The sequence below is a fragment of the Poecile atricapillus genome, chromosome 19, assembly GCF_030490865.1.
Source record: "Poecile atricapillus isolate bPoeAtr1 chromosome 19, bPoeAtr1.hap1, whole genome shotgun sequence".
Lineage (NCBI taxonomy): Eukaryota > Metazoa > Chordata > Aves > Passeriformes > Paridae > Poecile > Poecile atricapillus.
In genome coordinates, this window is record NC_081267.1 from 6,251,077 (window position 1) to 6,265,727 (window position 14,651).

A 14,651-nucleotide genomic window follows, 5' to 3' on the forward strand; every position below is an offset into this window, starting at 1 on the left:
GCTGGGAACGAGCTCCAGAGGCCTGGAAGCTGAGGCGCCTCCAGCTTTGGCTGCTGCTGGGCCATGCAAGGAGAGGCCCTGTGGGAAGAGTTGCTGGCACACAGCCCCACTGAGGGCTGAGCCCAGCACAGCAATTACCTCCTGTGCCTGGGCCTGGCATCTCCTCCTTTCCTGCATCAGGAGCTGGCACAGAGACATTGCTTCCTCTAGCCATCGTCTGCACAGACATTTGCTCCAGCACTTGAGAAAGGAAAAGGGACAGCTGGATAAGATAGAACTGTTCACCATTAGGTGAGGTGGTATCTTCAGGAGGCAGTACTTGTCAAATCATGGATAAGGACAAGGAAAACACCCAGGTTCCTGAGGCTGGGCCAGGGCCCTCCCTCCTCCAAACAGCCCCTGCACCCAATCTAGCCCAAGACCGGGAAATTGCAGGGGATCTCAGGTTATTTATGACCCCTGCTGCAGTTTGGGCTCCCTGTCAGCTGATACCAAATGCCTTCCTGCAGAGGCAGGGGGGAAGCTGCAGCCAGGCCAGGCTGGGTAACAGCCCTGTAGGGCATGAAAGCAGCAGCGGGGCAGCGAGGCTGACATGGATCTCTTCCTGCTGTGCCGGGCATGGCGTGTCCAGATGTGCAGAGAAAGCCCCGGGCTGCTGAGTCTCAGGAGAAGGGTAAGGGACATGAACCCACCATGGCGTCTCTCCAGATCACTCAGAATCTTATCCAGAAGTTGGGATGCCTCCAGGGATTTCTTGTCTTCTATGTCTTGGTTCTTCCATCTAGGAGGACCTTAATGGAAAGTAGTTCCATTTCTCCTTCAGTCCAGAGTGGCAGTGAGTGCACCTGGGTGACTGCTGCCCTCCAAGGCACTCCCTCATCTCTGCCTTCCACTCAGGAGCAGGAGCAGGGGGACCACGTGCCTGCAGTGGCCCCACAATGGGATGTAAGGAGCCCCTTGCATGGCAGTCAGGGGAGAAAGGACTCCCTGGAGCTGCCAGCAGCTCTGAACTGAGCCCCAGGCAGGGCCAGGGCTTGGCAGCAGCAACGGGAGCATCTCAGGCTCCCTGGGGCTGGCAAAGGAGCCACACAAGGCACAGCCCTGGGGCACAACCCTGGGCCCAGCCCCTTCCTCTCTGCTCTTCTCTGTGGCTGTACAGAGCACACGGAAGGAGACACTGGCATTAAACATGGGAAGAAGATTGACAGCTAAATGCTCCTTCCTCCCACTGACAGCAATGCTGTGGGATCACTCAGGGCTCCAGAAGGGAGCAGGGCGAGGTTTCCAGAATCCATCAACCTTCAGACTCTTGAGGGAAATGGCACGTGAGTGAATTCTTGCCACCTTGACGCTGATTGTTCTGTGCAGAAAGGGACATTGAAAACTTGCCTCCAACATTCTCCATGGATCTCAAACCATTATGTGCCAAGGCTTTCAGATACTCTATGTCACGATCCCAATCTAGAAGGGAGCACAGATCAGAACCATTTCATGGTGTGCTGGATCCCCTTCTGCCTTAGGGAACTGGGCACTGCAAGGGGGTCAGGTAAGGCTGTGGGAGCCAGATGTCAATGGACATGGCCAAAGCGGCAGAGGGGCCTGGGGAGCTCTGGGCTGGCTCTGGTCACTCTCCACCCTCTTTGCAGGCCTCGTGCAACATCTCTGGATGGGCGGCAGGACCAGCCCAGGGCCCCTGAGGCCTCTCTCCCTCCCACAGAGGAAACCCTCCCTAAAGCCCTGGGGAAAACCATCCCCAACGCTTCCCAGGGAGAAGGGAGCACTGTCCCGGGAAAGGGGACCGCGGCCGCCGGCTCACCTGCTCGCCGTGCTCGCCACGGAGCAGCCTGGGCAGCCCTGTCAGGCAGGGCCACTGCCAGGAGGAGCAGGAGGAGGAAGCGCAGAGCAAAGGCCATGGTGCCTTGCCCACTGCCAGTCCTGCAGCTCTTGCTGCCACCACTGTCCTGACACCGCTGTCCCAATGTCAGCACCGCTGCTGCCGCCACTGCTGCTGCCGCAACAGTCGTGGTCAAGGACTGACTGCTCGGTCCTTGTGGTGCTGTGCAACCACAGGGCTCTGGGACCTCTGTGACCTCAGAGCCTGCTGTCACCTCAGCCTGCTGTCACCCCACAGGCTGCTGTGACCTCATGGCCAGGGTGGAATTGTGTGGGGAGTGGGATCTGCCTTCTTCACTAGGGAGCTCATCCTGCCCTGCAGCTCTGTCCAAGGGCTATGACAGGGTCCCAGCCCAGCTGATCTCACAGGCTGGGGGATGAAGGGATGGAGAGCAGCCCTGCTGAGAAGGACTTGTGGCTGCTGCAAGGTGAGAGGCTGGACATGAGCCAGCCATGTGCCTCCAAAGGAGGGTGCCCAGCAGCTTGAAGGAGGTGATTCCACCACCCCTCTGCTCTGGTGCGAGCCCACCTGGAGTACTGCATCCACCTCTGGGTGCCCAGCACAGGAAGGACATGGTCCTGTTGGAGCTGGTCCAGAGGAGGGACAAAATGCTCTGAGGGCTGGAGGCCCTCTGCTTTGGAGACAGGCTGGGATAGCTGGGTGTGTTCAGCCTGGAAGAGAGAAGGCTCCACAGAGACCTGATTGCTCCCTTTCAGTACTTTAAGGGGGCTTGTAAAAAAGACAGGACAGAATTTTTAGTAGGGTCTGTTGTGACAAGACTGAGAGGGAATGTTCTCAATCTAAAGGACAGTAGATTCAGACTAGACATAAGAAAGATATTTTTTACACTGGGTTTTGAAACCCTGGCACAGGTTGCCCAGAGAGGTGGGCATCCATCCCTGCTGACATTCAAGCTCCTGCTCTGAGCAACCTGATCTAAAGGTGTCCGTGCTCACTGCAGGGCACTGGACTAGATGGCCTTTAAATGTCCCTTCCAAGCCAACCCATTCTGTGCTCCTGTGCACCAGCAAGGCAGTGCTGGAATAATGCTGGGGTGATGATGCTGGCACCTGTGTTTTGGTAGTTGTGCCATTTAGCTGTTGGCCAAGAGAGGATTGATGGGTTGCACAGTGAAGTCTGCAAAGAACAGTGTGCTCAAGGAGAAACAGGAGAGGAACATGGCTTCCAGTTCAGATAAATGCCAGCATTTTGCTGCCCATTCCTTGTTAAGAAATAAAGAAATGTTCTGAAGATCCCTTCAGTGTGGGTGCACTATTGGCTGTATCAGTACTTGTGTTCTGTAAAACAGGTGAGTTGTTACAGCTTCTTGCCCCATTTATCACTGGAGAAAACCCAAATACTGCATTGCTCCATGTCTACTTTCTTCCAAGTAAAGGCAGATTTTGTTCATTCTTGAGTGGCACATATTCATCTGTTGACAAGCAAATTCTTCTTGACATTCACACAATGTTGATTTGCTCTAATTGGATTGTAATTAGGATCTACCTCTCATTGTAATTAAGACTGATGGATTGTGAGGCAAAGTGTTGCATAATTTTCCCTGGAGAGAGTTTTTCTCTAATTCAATGACATATGAAGACAGGTGTAGCCTACCATACTTGTGGCATTAGTCTCCCACTCTGTCCTTTCCTCTCACCCAAGGGGAGGATTGAGGTCTGCAGGTCTCATCTGTGCACAGAAAGAGTTAATATCTCACCCAGACCTGCAGATGCTCATGATGGTTTCTGCCGGGCAGTGGCCGAAGCAGTCACGGTGATGGATTTCAGGCAGCGCTGGGGCTGTGCCAAGATCTCAGGGGGCCCGGCCAGAACAGTCGTGGCTGTTCTGCCCACATGGCTGGTCCCAGGCCCCTGCTCCCTTCAATTCCAGCTGCGGGCCGATGGCTTCCCCTCCCTGTGCCCGGCAGCCGCTGGGGCCGCGCGGGCCGTGGTGAAGGGGCCTGGCCCAGCCCAGAGCCGCTCCCGGGGCCTGGCGGAGCCCGGCTCGGTGCAGGCCAGGCTGGAGCAGGGCCGGCCTGACCAGCACCCAGTTAACTCTTCACAGCTGGAAACAACAGAGAGCTTTCCTGGGCTTGCCTGTCTTTAAAATGGGGATTTCACACAGGAGGATCCAGCTTCTAAATGGTTTCATAGGTTGTCAATTCTCAGAGCCAGACAGCTGTTGGTTTTGCTAAGCACAGAGGAAGCTCTTAGCAGCCCCCCCCTAGAATAAACATTTGCATGGGTGGCTTCTTCCCTCCTCACCAAGTATCAACTAATATAAAACAAGCACAGACACTCAGGGTGTAATAGAAAGCAATTTTGAAGCAATTGTTTTAAAGCAAAATCAGTTATTAAGCACAGATTGATGTCACTCCCGCACTCCACTGGAGAGGGACAGTGACTCTGCCACCTCCCCCCTGGCCAGCCCATTCCAATTCCCAATCAGCCTTTCTGGGAAGAACTCCTTCCTATTGTCCAGCCTAAACCTGCCCTGGTGCAGCTTAAGGCTGTGTCTCCTTGTCCTGCCCTCCAGCAGATCGCCACTCGCAGCCAGCTTGGTGTCATCTGCAATTTGTGAGTGCTGGACTCGACCCCCTCAGCCAGACCCTCAGTGAAGATATTAACCAGGACTGGGCCCAGCACAGATCCCTGGGGACACCACCAGGGACTGGACACCAGCTGGATGCAGCACCATCCCCAACACTCTCTGGGCCCGGCCTCCAGCCAGTTCTGCAGCCAGCAAAGAGTGCTCCTGTCCAAGCCGTGGGCTGCAGCTTTTCCAGGGAATGCTGTGGCTCTCCGTGTCCAAGGCCTTGCCGAAGTCCAGCTCGACACATCCAGAGCCTTTCCCGCACCCACCAGGCGGCTCAGCTGGTTATAAAAGGAGATCAGGTTGGTCAGGCAGGACCTGCCCCTCCTAAAGCCACGCTGGCTGGGTCTGAGCCCTGGGCCATCCTGGAGGTGCCCTTGATGGCACTCAAGGGGATCTGTTCCAAAACCTCACCAGGCACCGAGCTCAGGCTGACAGGCCTGCAGTTCCCCAGAGCCTCCTGCCAGCCCTTCTTGGGGATGGGCTCACACTGGCACCTCCAGTCCTCTGGGACCTCCCCAGTGAGCCAGGACTGATGAGGAGAAATGATGGAGAGCAGCTTGGGGAGCTCATCCACCAGCTCACTCATCCCCCTAGCATGGATCCCATCCCATCCCATCCACCTGTGAGCATCAGAGTGGCTCAGCAGGTCTCTGACTGCTTCCTCCTGGATTACAGGGGGCTCTTCTGCTCCCTGTCCCCATCTACCAGCTCAGGAGAACACTTGTCCTGAGGAAAACCTGTCTTAATGTTGAAAAGGTGGTTTTATTTATTTAATGTTTATTAAATATTTAAAATTTTATGTTTATGTTCTATTAAATATTGAGGCAAAGAAGGGGTTAAGTACCTCAGCCTTTTCCTCGTCTTTGGTAACCATATCCCCCCTAAGGAATGGAGGTTGTCCATAGCATTCCTTTTGCCATTAATGTATTTATAAAGACATTTTTATTATCCTTCATAGAGGGATCCAGGTTAAGTTCTAATTGAGCTTTCACCTCTCTACTTTTCTTTCTGCATGACCTAATGACATCCTTAAGCATTTCCTGATTTCCCTGCCCCTCTGTCCAAAGGTGATTCATCCTCATATTTTCCTTGAGTTCCTCCAAAAGCTCCCTGCCCACTCAGGCCGATCATTTTCCTCACTAGCTCATTTTTCATCAGAGAAGTTCAGGCTGTTCCTGCTCCTTCAAGCTTTCTTTCTTGAAGTGTGTCTATCCTTCCCGAATGCTTTGATTTGAAAGGCTGTTTCCCTTAAAAAAAACTCAGTACCTGATTTGGTACTCCCCAAATCTGCATCATTAATCAGCTGAAGTCTGCTCTTTGTAAATCCAGTGTAGGAGTTTTGTTGATGCCCCTCCTTCTTTCACAGAATATTTCAAAACTCAATGATTTCATGGTCACTGTACCCCAGGCAGCCTCCAACCCCCACATCCCCCAGCAGCCTTTCTCTGTTTGTGAGCAGCAGGAGACACAGCTTTCCTTGGCAGTGGCAAGAGAAGGAAACCTCCCCAAAGTGCAGCTTGGCAGGTTCAGCCTGGAGGGGAGGAGAAAGAAAAGTCCCTGCCAGGGTAGAATTTTGGTGCAGGAGGTGTCCCAGCGTGAGACTGGACCATGCCATGGCTGAGTGTGCCAGGAGCCGGCAGTCAGTGGGGCCCAGGGATGCTCCAAGGGACTTGGAGTTTTGCTTCTGACTCCTTGAGCAGCTCCTTCAACCTTCTCTCAGTGCCTGAGGGTCCTGGACTCAGCCCCAAATCCAGCCTGGGGTTCATTAAAATACAGAAAGCCTCGGGGGCTCTTTCTCTTCCTTCCATTGTCTTCAAGTCCAAGGCTTGTGCAGCTGCTTGGAGTCAGTTTGGAGTTCGGTTAAGGAGGAAGATTTGAAAATCCACCACTTTTTTTTTTTTTTCATTTAAATCAAGGCTGTATATTTTTTATTTTCTAGTTGAGAGAAGAGGTGACAGAAGCATTCCCCAAGTGATCCTGATGCTGAATGTCTTCTTAGGAGGTCTGGTCACAGAGAAGAATGAGCCCCTTGTGGGCTGCCCCTGTTTGGACAACCTGCTCCTCACCCCGAGCCTCAGCATGTCTGACATCGCCCACTTGGGACTGACGTCCCAAAGCATTGAGAACATTTATCAATTTTTGTTTATCATTAAAATCTAAATAATTTATTTTAAAAAAATTACTTTTTATAATAATATTATTCTGTATTCGTATAATCTTGTTTTTGAATTTATATAAAAGAATTGATACATTTTCAGAAGCAAAAAACATTATTGTTCTCGGGCTCTAAGTACCACATGTGCCTTCATTAATTAACTGACAACTATTTCTCACTCTTTATGCTAATTTGTCCTATTTTTAGTCCTTTGATCATCATTTTTAAATTATTCTCAGACAGGGTAAAAGGGACCACTTTGGGATCCATGGAGACTTTTCTGGGCAACATTTGGGGCAGTTTTGGGTCTGGGGATGGAATTTAGAGAGAACCTGGGGGTCTGGAGAACACTTGGGGGAGCCGGGAGGGCACTTGGAGGGGCACTTAGGGATTCTGTGAGACAATTCGGGGTCCAGGGGGGCACTTGGAGGTCAGGGAGGGGAATCTGGGGGCCCTTCGGGGTCCGGGCGGGCACTCGGGAAGCTGTAACAGGGAATCTATGGGCCGCGGGGGATGATGGGAGTTGTATGCGCCGGTATAATACGGTTTAATGGGGCCGCGGAGCATCACGGGAGTTGTAGGCGCAGCTCCAATGGGTTCCGGTGAGGCGCGGGGCATGACGGGAGATGGAGTCCCGGCTGGAATAGCGCTCTATGGGCGCCGCGGAGCATGATTGGAGCTGTAGTCCCGGAAGTGGCTCGGAAGGCGCGTTTGGCGGTGTGGGGAAGCGCTTGGAGAAAACTTTTGCGTCCGAGCCGTGTCTGCAGGTCCTGGGGGTGAATGTATACGGCTCGGGAGCACTTGGGGGAACCTGGGGAGCTGTAACCGGGCTCTTTAGGGCGAGGGGCACGGCAGGAGGTTTGGGCGCGGAACTGTGTTGTGGGATGATGGGAGATGAATTCCCAGCAGTGGCTGGAAGGGGAATCTGTGGGGTTGGGAGCATTCGGGGGTCCAGAGACGCTTTGGGGAGTCCCGAACGGGCGCTGAGGGGGCACTCGGGGATCCTGGAGGGTTTGGGGAACACTTATGGGACCTATGGGGGGCGATCCCGGGGTTCTGGGGAGCGCAGGGCATATTCCCAGTCCTTCCGAATTCCTTCCAGCATGATCCCATTTGCTCTCAACCACTCCCAGTCAGCGTCAGCATGATCCCATTCACTCCCAGTATACCACATTTGCCCCCAACCTGGTCTCAATTGCCCCCTGGAGGCTCCTACTCACTGCCAGTATCATCCCAGTCTGATCCCAGTATGATTCCAGTCTCCCTCAGTGTGATCGCAATCTCTCCTGGCATGGTCCCAGCTGCTCCCAGTATGATCCCAGTATGATGTCAGTACACAGCCAGTGCAATCTCAGCCACTGCCAGGATGATCCCAGTACAAACCAGTCCCTGCCAGTGCTGCCACTCCTGGGATCCCCCAGCCCTCTCTGTGTTCCCCCTCCCGCATCTCCCCTGAGCAGCCCCAAGGGCTGGCAGTCCCCAGCCAGGGTCCCCAGCCAGCCCCAGGTTGGATCTGCAGCCCCCAATTTTCCCAGTTTCCCTCTCCTTTTCCCCGGGCCGGGTTCCCCCCGTCCCCAGCGGGTGGGAGCAGCGGAGAGCCCCGCGCTGCCCATCCCGACCTGTCCCGGCTCCATCCCCGCTCCTGCCGTGGGCTGTGAGGGGTTTGGGAACGGGGCACCGAGGGTGTCACTGCTCCTGGGGGAGGAGGAGGAGGGATGGAAGAGGAGGGATGAAGAAGGAGAGAGAGAAGGGATGGAAGTAGGAGAAGGCGCTGGCGTTAGGGAGGAGAAGGAGGAAGGATGGAAGGGGAGGAGAGGGAGGAAGATGTTGTAAATACTCCACAAACCCCTTCATTCTTGTCCCCCATGGGGATGTGTCCGCCCTTCTCAGAACACGGGCGGGAAGGGGTCTCAAAATATATCCAACATGGACCTAAGGTATTTTAGACAAAGAAGGCTCAGACTTACGAGACGTGGTCCTGGGTTTATTGTATGTGGATCGCCTGGGACAAGAAAGAGGCTGAGATTCCTCGGGTGCTCTCTTAAACTTGGGGGAGGGGGTGGCCAGGGGATACAGGGGGGTTACAGCCAATGGGATAGGGAAAAGAAAAGGGAGGTTAGGTAGGGACTGACCTTATACAACACCAAGGGTGAGTTCTTCCCTTGGGACAGACCATAATTTTTTAAATGCACTTGAACAGGAAGAGGAGGGACAAAGGAGAATCAGGGAAAGGAGAAGGAACCAAGAGGTCAAGAACTCTCTGAATTTACAGTCCCCCACCTGTGGGATCATCACCCCCCATCCCACAGGTACCCCGAGAGGGGGAGCTCAGCCCAGATCTCCTGGGGGGTCCCTGGGTTGGGTTTTTTTGGGGGGGATATTTAAGAATTAAGGACTGCAAAGCTGAGCGGAAAATGCCCCTTGGGGCGACACTGGGTGGTCCCAGCATTCCTAAGTGGGGAGATGGAAATGAGGGGAACTTTTCAGATTCCTGGCACTCCCAGCAGCCTGGGGAGGACAGGAATTGAGTAGACAGGGGAACACCAATACAAGCGTGACCCCCAGCAGCTGGGACAGGGGGGAACCCCTGAACACCAAAGGGGAGGGACCAGAGATGGGGAACTCCTGGGAGGAATTTTCAGGGCTGAATCTTGGTGTCTGGGAGGTTTTTATGGATAGCTTGGAATTTCTAGAGATGGACGTGGGCAGGAGGAACCCCCTAATCCAATGTGCTCATGAATTGTATTTTTCCCCAAACCAGGATTTCCCATTCCCAAACCTTGTCCAGATGGAGAGGAAGGCTGTGAGGAAGAGGAAGATACCCCAGGACACCCAGGCAGGTGAGGAGGAAGTCAGTGCCCCTTTCCCCCTCTCTCCTGCTCCATCTCCCAGCCCAGCCTGGCCCCCGGCTGCAGGACAACCCCGCTGCCGACGCCGTCCTGCCGGGGACACACTGGGGGGATCTCCTTCCCCTTCCCTCTGTCACGGAGGCAAATCCCATCCTCTCCTTGTCCTTCCTCCCCCAGACAAGGAGCTGAGGATGGAGACCAGGGAGGACAAATCCCCACGGCAGAACCTCATGGAAGAGGCCGTTTTGAGCAGCTCCACAGTGCAGGAATCCAATGGGGAGGAAAAGCTTCAGAGATCCCGCAGGAGGAGGGGCTCCAAACCCATCCCAGGGTACTCTGAGGAGGAAAGACCCACCCTGTGCCGGGAAGGTGGCCAGAGATCCAGCCGGGGCTCTGAGCTGGTGGTCCATGAGCAGGTTCAGGATGGGGAGAAGCCCTACAAGTGCTTGGAGTGTGGGAAGAGCTTCAGCCAGAGCTCATTCCTGATCCGCCACCAGATGATCCACACTGGGGAATGGCCCTACGAGTGTGGGCAATGTGGGAAGGGCTTCAGCTTCAGCTCTGAGCTCATCCGTCACCAGCGCATCCACACTGGGGAGAGGCCCTACGAGTGTCCTGAGTGTCAGAAGAGGTTTCGGATCAGCTCCAATCTCCTCCAGCACCAGCGGATTCACACGGATGAGAGGCCGTTCCGCTGCCCTGACTGTGGGGAGGGCTTCAAGCAAAACTCCACCCTCATCACCCACCGGCGCATCCACACTGGGGAGAGGCCCTACGAGTGTGGGGAATGTGGGAAGAGCTTCAGCCAGAGATCCCACCTGATCATCCACCAGAGGACCCACACTGGGGAACGTCCCTATGAGTGTGGGGAGTGTGGGATGACTTTCAGCCAGAGGTCCCAGCTGACCATCCACCATCTCATCCACACTGGGGAGAGGCCCTACGAGTGTGGTGAGTGTGGGAAGAGGTTTCAGACCAGCTCAGATCTCCTCAGGCACCAGCGGATTCACACGGATGAGAGGCCCTTCTGCTGCCCTGACTGTGGGGAGGGCTTCAAGCAAAACTCCAATCTCATCAGTCACCAGCGCATCCACACTGGGGAGAGGCCCTACGAGTGTCCCCACTGTGGGAAGAGCTTCACCCAGAGCTCTCACTTGACCAGACACCAACAGAGGCACCGGTAAGGGAAGCCCTGTGAGTGCCCCAAGTGCAGGAAGAGCTTTGTGCACTGCTCCAGCTCCATCCCCCATGGGAGGACCCACGTTGGGCAGAGCCCTGATGACCCACGTTCCCAGTGATCTGTGTTGGGAACACACTGGGCTGGAGGTCATTTTATTTTGGTTTCAGTTATCTTTTGATTCATTCTCATCCCTTTAAATCCAACAAATGGTGGTAAAAATCAACAAATTCATCAAAGGCATCTAAAACCTCACATTTTACTAGTGCTTCAAGGCAATCTTGGAGATACTTGTGAGTATTTGAGGGTTGTGGGGTTATTTGGTGGAGTTGTCTCCATTTCTTGGCACTCAAAGAGGTGAGAGGGATCGATCTGTCACCTCAAAACCACTTAATGCCACTGAAACCTTCTCAATCCCTCTCCAAAATTATTCAGTTCCACAGCCCCTCAGGGTGTGATGCCTCATGTTTTAGCTTTCATATCTTTCATATTCTGCACTGCCTAGGTTTGTAGTTTTGAACTTCACATTAAGTGTTAGTGAGCTCTCTTCACAGAGTAGGTAGACAAAACAATTCCTTTTCTAGCTTGATACCAAGGACAATTGTTACAAGTTCCAGGCCCAAAAGCATAAACAAGGGTGGACTGAAGAGAGAAAACAAGAAGGGTGGGATTTCATCATCTGAAGCTGTAACTGGACAATGAACCCAAATATGCAGATGAACCTAAACTTCTAAAAATATGGGACCTCGTGATGAGTTGTCCATTTTTATGACCATTTTTGGTCCATCTTGGGTGTAGCCCTGGCCAGGCTCTTGTACTGCCCAAGGTGTATCTGTAACGTGCCGGTCGTCAGTGAGGAGACAAAATCCACGATTCATGCTCCAGTTGCTCATCAGACAAAACAGCCTCGTTTATTATTCAGAACTCACTTGAATACCAAATTCAAATTTCCCAGGCTAGACAGCCATTGGCTGATACTTCTCTCCCTGCCCAGCATCTTGGCCAGTGGTGTGCAGTGGTTCAGACATGAATTAGGCTCACTAAATTAAATTTGTGCTAAAATCTATGGCTAAAGAGAATTTACTGCTAAATTAGATTTGTGTTATGTCTAGATTTACCTTGTCCAGTCCTGACCAGCTGTACTGTGACCATACTGTGACTATTTACCCTTTTTGGTTAAATTAAAAAATATAAAATGCTCTCTGTTACCCTATCTGCAAGGGCCCTTTGCAGACATGATAACAGGGACACCATGGGTTTAATTTGAATGAAGTTTTCTAGTTAACTTGACAAACTTAATTCTCTTCAGCAAGCAATATGCTTTGTGTACTAAATTGAGTTTGCAACACTCCCTTCCAGGAGCTGGCAGACAGGATCACAATCCTTTAAGCTAACAAGCCACAGGTTAACTACTTATAGTTAAAAGTTACAACTTAACATTAAAATACAAGAAATTATTTAGAACTGAGATTATCCTGAACTCTTTAAACAAGAAACAAAAAACATTCAATGTTTAGAACCGTGAGAAAAACCCAACTTAGCAGAAAAACAATTTGTAAACAAACAGTTTTTAAATGAACTGTCTTTTCAAGAGTCTGATTTTCATGGTGAATAAGTTGTTCTGGTTGCTCTTCTTTAATCTGCTCCGTCACATCCGTAGAGGTGCTGTCAGGAGGGTGTTGTTTGTGGTCTTTGGCTGTATGTTTCACTCTTTCACATCGGTTGCAGCTTGCATTATCACTTCTTTGTCCCTGAGCTGTCCCCTGTGGAATGGGCTTGTGTGGACAGTTTATTTTCCCGTAGCCTTGTTGTCCACACTTGTAGCAACGGGGTGTGAGTTTAACAGCAGCTGTAATAGAATTGGCTAGCATATCCATGTGATGAGATCCAGTCCCAACCTTAGCACATGCTGTAATCATCTCCTCCAGAGATGGATTCTCTTGAGGTAATGCAGCTATAATTTTTCTACAGTCTTGGTTTGCATTATCTCGTGCCAATTGTAGCATTAATTGACCCCTTGCTTCACTGCATATATAGCTCATTGGGGTTTTATCTTCTACTTGAATAGCTTTGGGTTGGCACTGACAAGTTGGTAATTTTTGTTAGAGCTCACATTGCTAAGTCTTTCACTTGTGTTAGAATTGCAGAGTTCAAGCGAGCCTGGGTTTGGGGATCTGATACTGCTGAATGATTTATTGTATGAACAGCCTTAGCTACTTTGCTTTCTGGGGTCCCACCACACATTCCTCCCTTTTGTTTTTCAGTAATTCCTGTTAAAGTGCCATGTGCTCTTCCCACAATGATCTGTTTTATTGTTATTTGAGGAACGCCAGTGTGGTGTGTTACACTCCAGGGCTGCAGGAAATGTTTTGTTTTCTGTGAGATGTGTGTTGTTTTGATGCTATGAGGGATGCTCAAAACAGCAAAGGCTGACTGCCAGTGTGCAATGGCATCCCAACCCTTTTCTCTTGTGTGTTTTATAGCACATATTGCTGATGAAAAGGTATCTGTGGATAAATGTACATATTTTAAATGTCTGAATTCAGGGATGTGTGTGACATGGGTCTGCCAGATTTGTAAGGCACGCAGTCCATGAGGGTTTGCTCCCGTCTGCAGTGGTGCAGTGTGGCCCTGGTGTCCTGATGGGACACTTGTGGTTGGGTTCTTTTTCCCCCTTGGGCTGAAGATTGATGAGAGAGAGGCAGTTTTCTCTTGTTTGGACTTGGTTGTTTATTCTTCTTTTATCTCCATTACATGTATACAGGGTACAAGGAGCCACAAGCAGCTATGGGCACTAAGATAGAAAGGTGCAAAATGACTAACAAAGATCTTCTTCAAGGATTTTTATATGTTCATTTACCCAATTAACAAATGCCAAGGAGATATTTTTTCTTAGTGACCCAATGACCCAACACTTGTGTGCTGCACTGCAGCATTCTCTATCCAATCACCTACTACTACCCAAAAACCTCTAGAGGAAGAAGATGAAGAAGAAAGAAGGACAAGAGACAACACCCTGAATCCTCCATCTTGTCCTCTATTTTCTGAACTAGTTTAAACTCCAAACTTTAACTTTTTCATGCAGTGACATAAGAAATCTCTTTAATCTACACACTTACACTCCTGGTTTTTCTATTTAACAGTTGTTTTCACAGTGTTATATGAAATTCAGAGTTTTCTTGGATGTCAGAGCCAGGCATCAGAGATAAGGGCACACTCTCAGTGCCTGTGATTACAACAGTAAACGAAGTTGAATATTGTTAAGTGTTACTCCACTGTTAAATCCTGAAGTCATATAAGTCAGCTTAAGTGCTGTTAAGTTCTTTTGCTAAATTGTGATGTTTGAGGTATAAATGAAGGTATAAGTGAAGTCCTGTTAAGTTTGACCTCTGTTAAGCTCAAACACACACACACACACACACACACACACACACACACACACGGATGGACGGTTCTGGGTTAATTTCTGGTTGGATTGCCTGGATTTTGTTTGTTTTTGTTGTTGCTTTGTTTCCTTGCTGTGCCTGAAGTGTCCAGTCAGGAGCAGAGTGACTCTTGCCAAGGAACTTTGTGCTGCTGGTGCTTAATATTAAATCTGGTTTTTGCTGCTCCCTTGCTGGGGATTTTTTAAGTGCTCTCAAGCCCTCGTTGGTGACAGGGTGAAGGAGCCCTGGCCCAGGCTCTGGCCCTGGGGGACACAGGGATGCTGCCAGGGGTTCCCTGTCCCCCTGTCCCATGCCCCACAGACCTTGGGATGTCCCAGAGCCATTCTGTGATGTCCCAGCCTGGTCTGTGATGTCCCAGCCCCTCTGAGATAACAGAACCTACTCTCTGATGTCACAGCCTTCTCTCTGACATCACACACTCTTCTCTCTGCTGTCACACAGCTGCTCTGTGATGTCACAATCTGCTGTCTGATGTCACAGAGCCGCCCTCTGGGATTGTGGTGTCTGCTCTGTGACCTCACAGCCCACCCAGTGA

At 51.3% G+C, this 14,651-nt stretch overlaps 1 pseudogene; it reads left to right on the forward strand.

Moving 5' to 3' along the window:
* The window catches only part of LOC131586333 (uncharacterized), a 705,318-nt pseudogene that overhangs the window by 472,997 nt on the left and 217,670 nt on the right, over positions 1 to 14,651 (forward strand).